We start from the raw sequence: 14326 nt of genomic DNA, 5'->3' as shown, positions 1-14326 counted from the left end.
CCATCCAACTTCTATCCTATAAAGGAAACAAGAGGATTCCTTGCTGCGTCCCCTCCTGTGTTCCTTCCTTTGACTCTACCACACCTTGTCCATGTTTGCCACTCTGCTCTCGTCTATCCTTCCTGCCACTCCATTCTCACTTCTTCCAGTACCCTTGCCCCGCTGCGTCAGGCAGATGCTAGAGGATCCATTAAAGTCCTACCGCCCCCCCCAAACAGCCAGGTTAATTGTAGCCTCAGGCGGGGTCCCCTTGGGGCCAGCCGGCCAAAACCGTTGGGAGGAAGCTGGCCCATTCACGGAGACCTGGGAAACGAAATCCCGTCCAGTCCAGTTCCAAACAAAGAAAGTTGGTCCTCCCAGGACCTTCGGTCAACCTGCCAAAGCCAGAGCGGAGATGAGACGGTGGGGAGAGGCCTGCTAAAGGGGAGGCGTGGAAGGCGGGGAGAGAGGAGGGGAAGAAAAGGGACATGAAAGGGATGCTGAGGGAACGGAGAAGACACCTGTCTCTGGAAGGCCCGAAGAGGCTGGTTTGGGCGGAAGCCGAGGTCCCCAGCCGGCCAACTACCTCTTCCCTTCCTCCCCAAGCCCGGGTGAGAGAGTGCGAGTGAGGCTGTGCCGGTGGCCAAGTAATGATTAACCCCCTTCTCAGCCAGGCGTCGAGCCCGCAGCCTGACCTGGCTGGGGTGGAAGGAGACAGTGCCGACGGGCCCCGGACCGCGCCGGCGCCCCCCGCCACCGCCACCACGACGCAGGGGGCTGCGAAGAAAGGGAGCAGGCGGCAGCTAGCTGGGGGCAGCCGAAAGGGCGCGGAGTGCAGGGCAGAGGGGGAGCGCAACTGCAGATGCTGGGCCGGCCAGCGGGGAGCGAAAGAGCCACAGCCGACGTACAAGGAAAGGAAGGGGCCAAACGCGGGCGGGGGCGCGCGGCTCGGCAGCGCTGAGGAATAGTTGGAGAGGGGCGGGAGCACCCGGGCGGGCTGAGTTTTGCCGGAGTTGCGAGCAGGCACCAAATCTACTCTGTCGGATCCATCCGCGGCGCGCCCGCCCTCCCTTCCTCCTCTCGGGGCAGCTGTGTGGATGTGAGGAGCAGGCGGAGAACGCGCCAGAGCCGGGAGCGGGTAAGGCAGGGGGGAGACCCGCCAGCGGAACAGGGAAGCGAAGGGCAGGGCTGCCAAGGCGGGGGACAGGCTGCTTGGCGCCGCGAAGTGGCTGGAGACAAAGGACCGGAGCGGAGGGGAGAAGGGAAAACCGAAGCAAGTGGGGCTGGTCGAGACAGGGAGAGAACCAAAGCACAGGGGGCTCTCTGGGGACCGGCTGAGATTTGTCTTACTCCTGCCACCTCCTCCCACCCCAGCCCAAAGCCGGGACGTCTGAGGGCTCACTCCTGCTTGGGTGCCTGGCCCGTGGGCCTGTGGCCTGGGGTCGGGGCGAGTGGTGTTGCTGTGGCTGTGGGGGCCGGGATAGAGAGAGAGAAAAAGAGAGAGAGAGAGAGAGAGAGAGAGAGAGAGAGAGAGAGAGAGAGAGAGAGAGAGAGTGTGTGTGTGTGTGTGTGTGCGCGCGCGCGCACGCACGCGCTAAGGTTTAAGCAGGCGGGGGTGGGGGTGGGGAGGAGGGAGGGTCTCGGCTGTAGGGTTAGACCCCAGCCCCAGAAGGCTGCAAGCCTCCGCCCTCCACCCTCCTGGTCCAGAGCCGTCCACTCCCCGAACTTGAAACAAAAGGGCTGCACCGAATCCCTCAGGAGCCAGGACAAGGGCTCTTTCTGGAAAAAGTGCTTTGGTTTGAAACTCTAAAGGTCACTGCATCCAGGATTATTTCTTAACTTTCTGTCACTGTTCCTAGGGAAAAAAAAGAGGCAAAGTGAATCTTGGACAGAAAAAAGCCCTGGTCCCAGTAGTTTGCTCCGCCATGTCTGGACCGGCGGTGAGGTCTAGACCCGCGGCTAACGAACATATTGAAGAAACTGACTAATGGAGGGAGGAAGCCTTTTTCCGTTTCTAAATCAATTAAGAATTTCTGATGGGTCTCCTTGGGGGCTGAACATCTCTTGGTGAGGGGATCGCCTGAGTGTGTTGTGAGGGTGCGTGGAAGGTGTGTGTGTGTGAGAGAGAGGGGGTGGAGAAGGGTGTCTGGGCAAACAGCTGTGTCCCAGGCGGGGCTGAGACAGGCGCTCAGGACCCATATCCAGCACCTCCCCCTCCTCCCTCTGCCCTCCGCCGAGGCTGCTCGGAGGCCAAGGCCTTCTCAGCCTCTTCCTGCAGGGCCGCCAATCAATCCCGCAGGTCAGCACAGCAATTAATAACGGGGTGAGGAGGCCTGGCAAAAGAGGGCGGGGAGGCGTCGCGCTGTGTCTCCCCCAGGCTCTGAGGGCCCGGCGGCAGGACCAGGGAGTGGGAGGGATCTCCAAGGGCAGAAAGAAACCTGGGAACTCAATGTGGGCCAGGGAGTGGGCCCAGAGCCCCAGGAGGGAGAGGCAGGGGACCAGCGACAGGGAGCCAGAGAACCAACTAGGACAGCCGACATCAAATAAACGTCTTATTTTTATGATGCTGGGGGTATAGGCTACGATGGCCAAAGACCACAATTGATCTAGTTGCAGATTCTCTCTCCTTCCCCCATACCTGACCTCTTCCTGGTGGTTTTCGGTGCTCCCGATCTGGCTCAGCGAGACTAAATAAAACCCGCATCCTTCGCAAACCCGGCTGCGGCGCTTGCGCCAGGGCGTCAGCCAGGCTCGCTGGCTCGCGCGCGTGTCATTGTCATTTTGAACTAGCCGGATGAAGCCAAAGGGGCGCGGGGACCGTCTGGGGGCCGCAGAGCCCCCGGGGAGCTGTACCCCAGCCAGACGTGCCTAAAGTAGAAATTAGGGCAGAGGAGCAGGAGGGAGGCAGTGAAAAGAGAAAGAAAGAGAGAAAGCGGCTCGGAGGGCGGAAGACTCCGGGGCTCCGTGGGGCCGCCTCGAAGGGAACGGTGGCTTCCTTCTCTCCAATACAGCCCTGCCTCCTGCCCAGCTCCTCAGCTCCTCCCCACTCTTCCCCAAGCCGCGGCTGGCGGGAGTGTGGTCCCCGCACCGGCCAAAGCGGGACAAGGAGGGAAGGGAAAGGGAGCGCGGCGCACAGCTGGTCCGCCCGGCCCCTCTGCCACCGGCGCTGGGAGAGCGGCTACCAGGCCTGGTGCAGGTAGGCGCAGGCGACCCTGGGTAAGCGCCCTGGTCTGTCCTGGAGTATCCCGGGCACTCAGAAACGTCGGGTGAGGGCCCTAACAGAGCTCAGGGATGCCTCCCCATCCCGCTCTGCCTTCTCTTTTCCGAGGCGCTGGGGAGGGTGCCTGGCTGCCTCTGCTGGGAGACTTGGCAGGACTGGGAACCAGGTCCCCGCACCTCAGGCCTGCAAGGCAGAAAAGAGCCGCCTTCGGAGAGGGAAAATGGAAAAGTGGGAGTGTCAAGAGCCTGAGCAGAGGGACAGGGAAAGAAGGAGGGGTGGGGGCAGGAGGTGGTAGGAAGCAAAATAGATGCTATGAGTGAGGGAAAAGCCCTGTACAGGGGAGGAAGAAAGGGGGAGAGAGGTTTCCAGGAAGGCCCGGCCATTAGGTCTGTCCTTGGGCTGCATATTTATACGGTCGAGGGGGTGCACAGATGGGCTCTCAATTGAATTCCATCTTCAACACCATCAGAGATTGATTTTGTACTCGCTTTTAATTTTGCCATAATTAATTAGATCATTACAACTGTTTGCTATTGATCTCCCTACTTAAACCTCTGGTGCAGAGGGGTGGCCCAGAGCCCTAAAAGCCCAGGAGGCCACAGTTGACACTCCTGGGGGCCCAGGTTCCCTAGTGGGTCCAGGCCCCCAAGGGGGAATGGAGGCAGCCTAGGGACTGGGCCAAGAAGCTTAGAGGAAGACCAATGCTGAGACTGGATTATCAGCTGAAAGAACTAGAACCTGAGCTGCTGGGGTCTGGTGCAAGGGGGGTGGGGGGAGTTGAGAAAGTTGAGGAATGAGGCAAAAAAGGGCCCGGAGTAAGTCCTTGACCTCTGTAGAATTATTTGGAAAACTTGGAAACTGATCAAACCCTCTCCCTCCTCATCAATCCAAAACTAAACTTGAGTCCCTGGCTTCCCACCCCTGCATTACTCTAGGGCACCTAGTGGGCAGACAGACCGGAACTGGCAGGCCTGGAGGAGAGGGGTAGGGAGGGGGAAAAAAAAAGGAAAAGCCCTCCACTCCCTTAACCCTTTTGGTCAGCAGGTTCAGATTCTTCTCTCCATCTGGGTCCCCTGGGGCCTGCCATCCCTCCCCTTTCCTCAGGCCTCCCTTGAGTTGTTTATTTTGGGGGCAGAGCCTTTTCTCCAAACGTCAGACACATCTACACCAGTGCTTACACTTTGGTTCATACTCAAAGACACAAGACCCTCACACATGTGCATGCAGACCTGTGCACACAGACATGTGCACACAGCATGTCCCCATCCACTAACACATATGCACACACACCCACACTCCATTCCCACTAGAAACCAAGACCTTCCTTGTGCACCCAACTTGGAGGAAGTTGTGCAAAGCATTTATACACTGGAAAGTGGAAAGATAAAGTCCTAAAGGCACAACAGAATGGAAAAGCCCGGTTCTGTAAAGAGACCAAGAGAAGTTGTAAAACTCACGTTTTCTGGGTGGAAAGTTTTTAGCAGATTTAGAGGACACCGGGAGGGAGGGCCCAGGAGGTCCCACTGGTGGGGAGAGGCCGCAGAGCCCCAGTCCCCAGCGATTACAGTGGCCCCCCGCCACAGGGCAAGCACAGAAGGAAAGAGGAGTGGGGTCTGTCCTCGGCTGGCCGGGTCGCCCCATCTTTCTCACACGCCGCTCCCCCCCGCCCCCCGCCTGTGGCGCTGACGGGTCGCTCCTCGCTCTTACCTGCCCGGCCCGTGCGCTGTTCCATGCTCTGCGCCCCGCCGCTGCCGTCCGGGCCCGGGTCTCGCTTCTCGGCTCCGCGGCGGCCCGACAACGCGTCTCGCCTGTGCCGCCGCCTCCCGGAGATCTGGGCGCAGCCACCCAAGACCGAGCGGCTCAGATAACCCAGGCTGCCCGCCGCCTGGGCTGTGCGTCCGCTCGCGCCCGCGCCCGCACAGCCCGCCGCGCCGAGGCACAGCCACGCGCGGAGGAGCCCCCGGCTCTCCGTCCCGCGCACACGCGCGCACACGCAGCCCGGCCCCCAGCCAGCCGCGGGCACGCCGCCACTCGCGCTGCCAGCTGCACCCGGAGACCGAATCCCCAGCCTAGATGCCGGCACACCCTCTCACCCCACCCCCTCTTCTTCACTGTCACACGCTCCCCGTCAGCCGCACAGCCTCACACGCAGGGGCGTCTTCACTCTCGTGCACTCCCCAACTTTGTGCGGCCCCCTTGCCGCCCCCACTCTCAGCTTCGCCCCGTTCTGCTTTCCCGATATTGGGCTCCACAGCCTGCCAGCCCCTCAACCCCCGTCTCAGCCTCAGTTTCCAAGCCCAACAAACGCACCCCAACTTTGTTGGAACCCATAGTCGCTCCCTGAAGGTGCTTGTCATTAATACATTCACAAGCTCTCCTGTTGCGGATTCTTTTTCTTTTTCTTCCTCTTCCTCCTCTCCTCTCTCTCCCCCTCCCTCCTTCTTCGTCTTCGCCTTCCCCTTCCTCCTTCCCCTTCCTCCTTCCCCTTTCCTCTTCTCCTCCACCTCCTTCCTTTAACTTAGAATAAAAGGAAGAAGTCTTGGCTTCCTCGCCCCTAAGGAGATGATCAGGGCCTCAGGAAAGGGAGGAAAGGGAAAATGACCAGATCCCTCCCTAGCTCTGGCCTCACTCTAACCACCCGCCTGAGCCACACCCCTGCAAAATATTCTGGTCCTCTTACTCCGGGCTCTGGACCCTCAGATTCACACCATCTCCAAGCACACTCACGCTTTCAGCCCTCATCAAGGTGTCACTTTAGCTTTGTCCACATCATGCCCTCCCAATCTAGAATTTGCACCTCACATCCTTATCACAAATTCTCCCTCAAACCTCTCATAAACCACTTTTCGCATGTGCATTCTCTTGTACTCCTACTTACATAATCACACACCTCTCAAGCACTATCTTCCCCCTTCTAACCCCCGTGTACCCCTTTCGCATTTATCCTGCTTTATACCGCCCACCAACTTGCCCACCCTGGGCCTCCCACACTCACAAAGCCTTGCTCACATGTGTTGAGTAACACTGAGAGCCTGCCAAGGAAAGTGCTGGGTAAGCCTATGGCTGGCTTCGTCTCCTGTACATACACCTCCAGGCCCCAGGCAGAAAGGCATCAAGCAAAGGGCAGGGACTAGGCTCACGGGGCCTACTGAGTCCACTTAGGTAAGGAACTAGAAGTTCTTCTCTGGGAGTCCCATCCATTTCAGCAAAAGTTCCTCAAGATTGTGTGACCAGGGACAGGAAGGGGGGGCGTGGTACAGAGGGAAAACCTATATCATGGTTCCTCAACTTTACAAAAATCTTCCTACAAGAACAAGAATTTCTGCCCTTTTTAGGAAAGTCATGGCAAAATTATCATCTTACCAACATTTGTGATTTTAAACATCAGACTTTGCTGGTGTTTCTTTCCTGTCTTTGTTTTAAAAAATTAAACAGTGATTTTCCATTCCAAGAGCACAAAAACTTAAGGCAAAAAAATTTATTTATTTTACTTTTTTGCTTTTTGTTATACACAGAGCAACATTCCTAAGAACAAGGATGGGAAAGCAGTATGCATAAATGAAACCCTAGTCACACACACACACAAATCACACTCATGCGGTCACTATTTTACACACCCATGAGATGTTCACACACACACACACACACACACAGCCCCTTACCCTGTCACCTACTCAGAACCACACCCAGTCATCAGCCAGGGCCTGCTGAGTCACACCTTCTCTACAGAGTTCTTTGTGCCTTTGTTACCACTATAAAATAGCGTTAATAATCCTTGTACTTCTCACAGGTTTCTCAAGAGAGAACTTGTGTGGAAGGGATTTCTAAAATGTGAAGTGTGACTACACACATTCATTTCTCTTGTTTCTGTATTATCAGAGACAGGAACTGAGACCCCAGTGTTCCAGATACACACATAGCAGGGAGGAACCCATTGGGGAACCAGGTGTTTTGAACTGGGGACACACACACTTGGATCAGTGTCCCTGCCTGCTCCTGAGCCAGCTCGTCACAGTTACCTGAACACAGGACCCAGGGTGGGGGCAGTGCCAGGGCTGGGGCCCAAGCCCAGGGGAAGGCAGCTGAGGCCATTGTGCTAAGTAGCCTGTCGCATACCAGAGGGACCAAGAGGAGGAAGGAACTTTCTTAGCGCTTGGCTCTGATACACTTGGAGCCTTGGGGACTCCCGAAGCCTGCAAAGTGGTGCCAGTCAAAGGGTCCAGCTTTGTAGCTCAGCCTCCTTCCAGCCTCCTCCCTCAGGCTCTGCTTCTCTTTGTCTTCCAGCCCTCACCCCTGTCCCACACTGTCTCTTGGGCCCTTTTGCTCATTGCCCGCCCCATTGATTGAAAGTCTCTCTCAGGTTCTCCAAGGAGTCCCAGGAAAAATGAACCACCAATCTATTGATTCTTCATTAGAATTACATTTTCACGTGTGCTAAATTGGTTTTAAAAGGCTTTTCTGTTGTTATTGTCTTGTCAGACCCTGCGGTCCAGGGCAAACCAAGTTTAAACGTTGTGGCTTCTTAGGAAAAAAAAAAAAATCACTGAGGCCAGGTCTGTGATTACTTGCTCTCCTGACTTATTGTTGTCATGATGACAATTGTGATTTGGTTTAAGTATCTTTAGGGAAAGGGCCCTGCAGGAGGCTGCTCAGATCAGACTGGGACTGGCTGGTGAGATGGGTGTGTGTGGAGAGGGCTCTGAAGCCCCTGGAGGAAGAACACCAGAGCAGTTTTTCTTTCCTTGAAAATTAAATTTAGCACTTGAACCTGTATTAATTGCTTCTGGGACAAGAGGAAAGGTGAGAGTTTTAAAAATCACATTTATTTTCTCTCTCCTGTTCCAGATTGAATAGAAGAGAAATAAAAAACCAAACTCCACCCTCTTCTTTCCGCTAAAGAGCTGAGAAGGTGTTGAAGGAGAGGTGGCAGCCTCCTGCTTTATAGCAGGGTGGAAGCCCGGTCACAAGGACACTTTTAATCATTACACTCTGAGCTAGGGGAGAAATGAATCCAAATGAGGGGGCAGAAGTGGGAAGGGAGAGGTAGACTCCCACAGAGAAAGGGGGGTTGGGGGCCCAGACTAACAGGAAGAGAGACAGAGACAGACAGGCAGACAGACACAACCAGGGACAGTCTGAGGGACTGGTCTTTGCAGAAAAGCAGAGGCCAGAGAAGAATGAAAGGGAGGGAAGACAGAAGAAAGAAAGAAGGAAAGAAAAGGAAAAGAGGAGAGGCTGAGAAAAGGAAATGGCCAGAGGAATGTACAGAGAAAGAGCGGGAAAGAGACCAAGGCAGTCAGAGGAGCAAGCCGGGGGCAGCTCCCCGCCCCTCCGGCCCCCGCCCTCCTCCGGGCCTGGCAGCCCGCAGGCTGCGCCGGGGAGCCGGCACCGGAAGGCGGCGGAGCCCAGGCAGGAGAGCCGAATGTCTTCGTGATGTGTTTATCCCCTAATCAGTTCATTAGTTATAAACAACATGACATTAGAAGTTAGGAGGCAGTTGATATTAATTTTTATTTAACTAGTTGATGTTTAATCCGTCACGCCAGGCTGGGTAGCAGCGAGAAAGATCTTCCTGACACAAAACCAGTTAGAACTTCATAAGGCGCAATCAGTGTCCGCGCGTTGAAACAAACAAGAGAGACAGAGACAGAGAGACAGGGAGAGACAGAGAGACAGAGGCAGCCCGCCAGAGACGGAGCTGGCGAGTCGGGCGGGAGAGAGAGCTAACCCCCGGCGTGGGCTTGCGGGGGTGGGGTGGGGAGGAGGAGAAGCTGGGAAGACAGGGGACGCAGAGAGGACGGCCGGCGAGGGCCTGGGAGCCCGGAAGCGGGCCTCCACGCCCAAACCGGCCCGACGCAACAGTGAGGGGCCGGCCGGGGCGACGGCGGGGGCTGTGGGCCAGGGCCCTGCTAAGCTTCTCACCGCAACCCCCAGCGCCTTCTGCGGTGGAACGCGTTGGGTGTCCGGCGGCCTGGATGGAGGCAGGGGCTAGCATCCCAGCGAGGCCAGGCCAGCCCTTTCACAAACTGTCCTCTCCCATGTCTGGAAGCCGAGAACCCCTCCCGTCCTGCACCAGGAAGAGCGGCCCGGGCAAAGGAGGAAAGGAGGAAAAGGCGAGGAGTTTGTGCCCAACGGCTCAAGTTTGACAAAGTTTGCAGCGGGCACAAGCCAGAGCAGGGTGTGTGTGCATGTGTGTCGGGGTGCTCGGCAGTGGCGAAGGGGGAGGAAGTGAGGCGCAGTCTTGGGGTTCTGGAGACAGGAAAGTTTGCCAACGCCCCCACGAGCGTCCCCGCATTCGGGGCTCCGAGTAAGGACCAGGCTGTGTTGGTCGCAGGCTCCTCGGGTGGCCGTGCCCAGCCCCGAGTCTGAGGTGCCCCAGGCTTGCCCAGGTTACGCTTCCCCCTCAACCCCGCCCCCAAGCACGAGCGTTCGGCTTTTTCCACCTTCACTCCGGGCACCTGCGGGGCACTGGCTCGGTCACGGCTTTCTGCGTCGGCACGGGGGGGTGGGGCGCGAAGGCCGGGGCTGTAGTTTTCCGCGGTCGCGAAGGACACTGTTCGGAGGCACGGAGGCATCCTCGCCCGCGCGCAGACTCAGGCCGAGCATCTCCCATTTGCATGTTAATCTGCCTCCGCCGCGGAAAGGAAATCGCTGAATTCCGAAGAAAATTGCCTCTCGCCAGCGGTTAATAGTTAACTCAGACAGGAAAGTTCCCAGGGAAAGGCGAAAGCCGGGGCGAGAGCCGCAGGGGAGGAGGCCGGGGAGGCGGCCTGGGAGGGCCGTGCCCCGGCCCCGGCCCCGGCCTCTCCCCTCGCCCGGCGCGCTCGGCCTGGCGCGCCTCCCCTCCTCGGGCGGCGCGTCCCCCACCCCGTAATTAGCATCGTTTAGTTCACAAACCCTTCCTGGGAGAAATCTGCTCCCTCGTTCCGGGCCTCGGTTCAGCACCTGATTCCGCCGGGTGAGGCGAATAAATCACTGCGGCGGCGGCGGCGGCGGGGGAGCCGGACCTGAGCCCGCCAGACTGGGGCCGCCGGGAGAACGAAAAAGTGAAAAGGGGAACGGCGTCAGGGGGAAAGGGAGGCAGCGAGATGGTGCAACCCTAGTCTAGGGACAGGGAAGGGTCCGGGACGGGAGACCCAAAGAAAGTCAGGGACCCAGCGGCAGAGAAGGGGCCAAAACAAGCAAGGGAGATAAAGAAAAAGACGGACACAGAGAGTGAGGAATAAAAGCGAACGAAAAGAAAGGGAAAGTGAGGGGAAGGGGAAGTTAAAGAAGAAAGGAGGGCGCGGAGGGGAGATTAAGAAGGTGGGGACAACAGAGTAAAGAAAATAAAAGAAGGCCGAAAGAGCAAATGCTTGTATCTACAGAAACTCCCCGGTCAGAGGCTCGGCCCTGAGAACGCGCCCCGCGGCGGCCAAGGACCCCTCGCCAGGGCCGCAGACCCGGGAGGCCCGGGTGAGCCGCGCAGCCTCGGCACTCGGGGCTCTAGGTCGGGTCGGGCACAGAACCCGACTCCAAGCTGAAGTTCCAGGGCGCTGAGCGCACAGGAGTATCTGACCCCGGAAGGCATGGTGTTTGTGTGGGGGGTGTCACCCTGGATCCACGGCGGAGGAGGGGATGGATGGGTAGATACAAGGCGCGAGGCTCTCTTGGACGCGCCTTGGGAGCCTAGGACGTCCTGCCCTGGCGCGAAGGGAGGCGGGGACCCGGGGCAGGCGGGCTTCGGCCGCTTAGCTCAGACCCGTCAGCGTCCGCGCAGCTAGGACCCCCGGCCCCCGTTCTTCAGCAGGGCCTCGGAGAACTCGCAGATCTTGCAGATCCCCAGAGCCCAGGCCCGCGCGCCAGGCTCAGCGTCGAGGAAAAAGTAACGCAGGGAGAACCGCGCCCCGGCGCCAGTGGAGGGCGCATTTCCTGAACGGCCTCCCCGCGGCGACCGAGAGGCGCGGCGCAGATTCCGCTCGCTCTAGGGGCCGGGCCCCGCAGTGAGCTCCCGGGGCACAGAGGGCGGAGGAGGAAAGGAAAGCAGAGGGGGAAGAAGCGAGGGAGGGGCGGGGGGGGGGGGCAGAGCAGAAGAGAAAAGCAGGGAGGAATGAAAAGTGGAAACGTGGACCGGATGGAAAAGAAGGAGCAAGGAGGTTAGGGAGCGTCAGCCCTCCGGACTGACGAGGTCACTGCGCGGACAAAGGTGGGACGTCCCCTCCCGGGTCTCAGTCATTGCAAGCCCCTGTGCTGTGGCGCCCCCACAGGGTCGGGCGGGACGTCGGGCTCGAGACTGAGACCCCAACAGGACCGCTGGGGGCCTCTGTGCACAAGGGACCGAGAGAGGAGAGGAAGGCTTCCTGGCCTGCCAGGCAGCCCCTGGAGACTAGCGCCCGGAAAATTTCCAACCTCTGGGATTTCTGGGTGGGTATGGTCCAGTCTAGTCCACTCCTCCTCCCCCTCTTGCCCGGACCTCCTGTCTTGTCTGGCAGGCCGGGGCAGCCACGGAGCTGGACTACAGGAGTTGGGAAAAGACCTTCAGGAAGAAGAAGATTGACAGTTCAGTCCATTCCTACTTTTGTAGGAAGACAGGACAAAACTGATGCCTAGACCAGAACCCTTTGGGCTGGGGAAAGTAGGGAGGCAAGTGACCAAGCTAAACCAGCTCAGAGGGCATCGGTCAGTTGGTCAGTCCACCTTGGTCCGCTCAGTGATGGACACCAGGGTTACAGAGGTAAATCAGACACCGTCCCTGCTTTCAAGGAGGACGTTATCTGGCCGCAAATGGAGAGCTTTGCCAAGAAACTCCAGAAAGTGTCAAGATGTAGGACACAGAGGATGTCAGAGAATGCCTCATAAAGGGGATGGGGTCTTGCAAGATGATTAGATGTCCACTAGATGCAGGGTGCAGCTGGGGGGAATATTCCAGGCAGAAGGAGATCAGGGGCAGAGAGCAACAACCCACCTAGCTGGGGAACTGCTAAGGGTTCTGGGAGGGCAATAGGGGGTCAGAGGTGATGCAAGAGAAATAAGACTGGGAGGTAGATGGGGCCTAGATCAAGGACCACTTTTGCTAAGGAGTTCTGATTTCTCCTTTAGGCCATGGGATGCCATTGAAGGATTTTAAGCAGGGAAGGAAAAAGATCTGATTTGGAGCGGAAACACCACTCTGCAGGTGTGGGCAGTGGGCTGCAGGTAGAGAGAGAGCAGCAGAGACTGAGAAAACGGTGTTCTCAACAAGAGAAGATGGAAGGTTGAAAAAAAGTCTGAGGGAGATAAAGAAGATATGTGAGAGATGGAGGCAAGATGGTGAGTACTTGGGCACAGACTGGATGTGTGTGTGTGTGTGTGTGTGTGTGTGTTGTGGAATAAGATGATAAATTAAGGTCTCTGAATAACTTCACTCTCAACTGTGACCCCTCTCCACACTCACCAGCCCCCCTTCCTAAGTCGTCCCCCCATAATGGTTACAGAAGTGGAAATCCATGTATCACGTCTGGAGGTAGCCCATTTCTCCTCACCTCATGCACCCTTACCAGGCAGCCTCATAAAACAACGTGCACTACAGAAGGGGGTAACTTCTCACTGACCCCAAGACAGAGAAGGCAGCATCCAAGAGTGAAAAATGGAGCCAGGCAGTCCTGAGGTAGACTCCACCTTCCTCAGTTCTAAAACATACTAGTTATGTGACTTTGGGCACATCCCTCGAACTCATTGTGCCTATGTGTCCACATCTGTAAAATGAGGACAAGAATATTTGCTTATGGAATTGTTGGATGGTATTAAATAAAGGGTATATTAACCCCTAGCCATAGATGTCTGACCACATTAATTCGTTCTCCATGCCCAGCCCAGGCCCAGGCCTCTGCATGCACTCATTGAGCATTCTCTCTTGCACAGGGAACAAAATGTCAGGGGGTACAAAGAGCAGTAATATAGAGACACTCCGGAGAAATTGTCAATCCAGAGGGAAGGCCAGGTGCCCCACCCACTGGAGCACCTTAATAATAACAACAAAAGCAACTAACATGCCTGAGGGCTTACTGCATGTCAGGCATTGTTTTAAGTGCTTTGCACATATTAATTCTGTTAATCCACATCTATTACTATTAACCCCATTTTAAAGATGAGGAAACTGAAGCACAGAGAGTTTTAGTAACTTGTCCACAATCACAGAGCAAGTAGGTAGCAAAAGTAGGATCTGTACCCCAGATATTGCTTCCATAACCTATGTTCGTAAGCATAGGCTATACTAGATATTCTTAGTGCCCACAAGGAAGTCAGGGGGAGAAGGGACACTGGCTGTGATTCAGAGGTTGAATGGGTCTGAGAGGATTTCTTCAGGGCCTCCATTTGGTGGAACCCAGGAGTCTTCCCCTCTCTCTTGCAGTTCCTCACACCAGGCCCCTTTCACCACCTCCATGCTCTTTTCTCTTCTCTGCCCAGGGCCTCTGAATCTGGAAACTGAGACTGGCTCCTGTGACAGGCCAGACAGTCTGTGTGGCTTCAGGGCCACCAGCCCTCACTCAGCCCTTCAGGAAGCTGGGAGCCCCACCCTAAGCCCCTTGCATTGGAAGACTGCGATTTTTCCCAGCCAGGCCTTGTGCCTCTGTAGGGGCTCTCAGGCTTTTCCAGCTTCCAGGCCTGCAGCTTCACTCCAGCTGGACTCAGCCTTTGATCAGACCTGGGTGGATCATGATTCCCCCCCCCCTTTTTTTAATAAAAATTTTATTTATTTGACAGAGAAAGACACAGCAAGAGACGGAACACAAGCAGGGGGAGTGGGAGAGAGAGAAGCAGGCTTCCCGCTGAGCAGGGAGCCCGATGCAGGGACGACCTGAGCCAAAGGCAGATGCTTAACTGTTGAGCCACCCAGGCTCCCTGATCCTGATCCTTAATAGCAGCCACAGCCAAGAGTTGCCTAGATTGATCTTGATGTCCCCCCACCCCCATGCTCCAGGCCTGATCTGGGTTGTCCCATACGATCCCTGTGAGCTGGACCAAGGTGCCCCTGGGAACTGCAGGGAAGCACAGAGGACCCTGCTCATGAGCCCATCCTCTCTACGGGCTCCCCTGGGTTCCCATAAAAGGCCCTGTGGCTGTCCTCAGCATTGACTTCCCTGGGACCAGAGAGCTGCCCTTCCCGCT

The 14326-nt window shown here is 56.9% G+C and overlaps 1 long non-coding RNA gene across 2 annotated transcripts; it reads left to right on the top strand.

The window, feature by feature from the left end:
• Positions 1–969: 969 nt before the first annotated feature.
• On the top strand, positions 970–13900 carry LOC113922468. Of its 2 annotated transcripts, none has more exons than XR_003519951.2 (3): positions 970–1117; positions 12278–12487; positions 13625–13900. It is a non-coding gene; the product is annotated as an uncharacterized LOC113922468 (long non-coding RNA). The 2 variants fall into 2 exon arrangements; XR_003519952.2 differs by lacking the exon at positions 970–1117 and adding an exon at positions 10047–10245.
• Positions 13901–14326: the final 426 nt, after the last annotated feature.

The sequence above is a fragment of the Zalophus californianus genome, chromosome 15, assembly GCF_009762305.2.
Source record: "Zalophus californianus isolate mZalCal1 chromosome 15, mZalCal1.pri.v2, whole genome shotgun sequence".
NCBI classification, from domain to species: domain Eukaryota; kingdom Metazoa; phylum Chordata; class Mammalia; order Carnivora; family Otariidae; genus Zalophus; species Zalophus californianus.
Note: the sequence above shows the minus strand (reverse complement) of the source record. Positions and strands in the feature narration are given on the sequence as shown.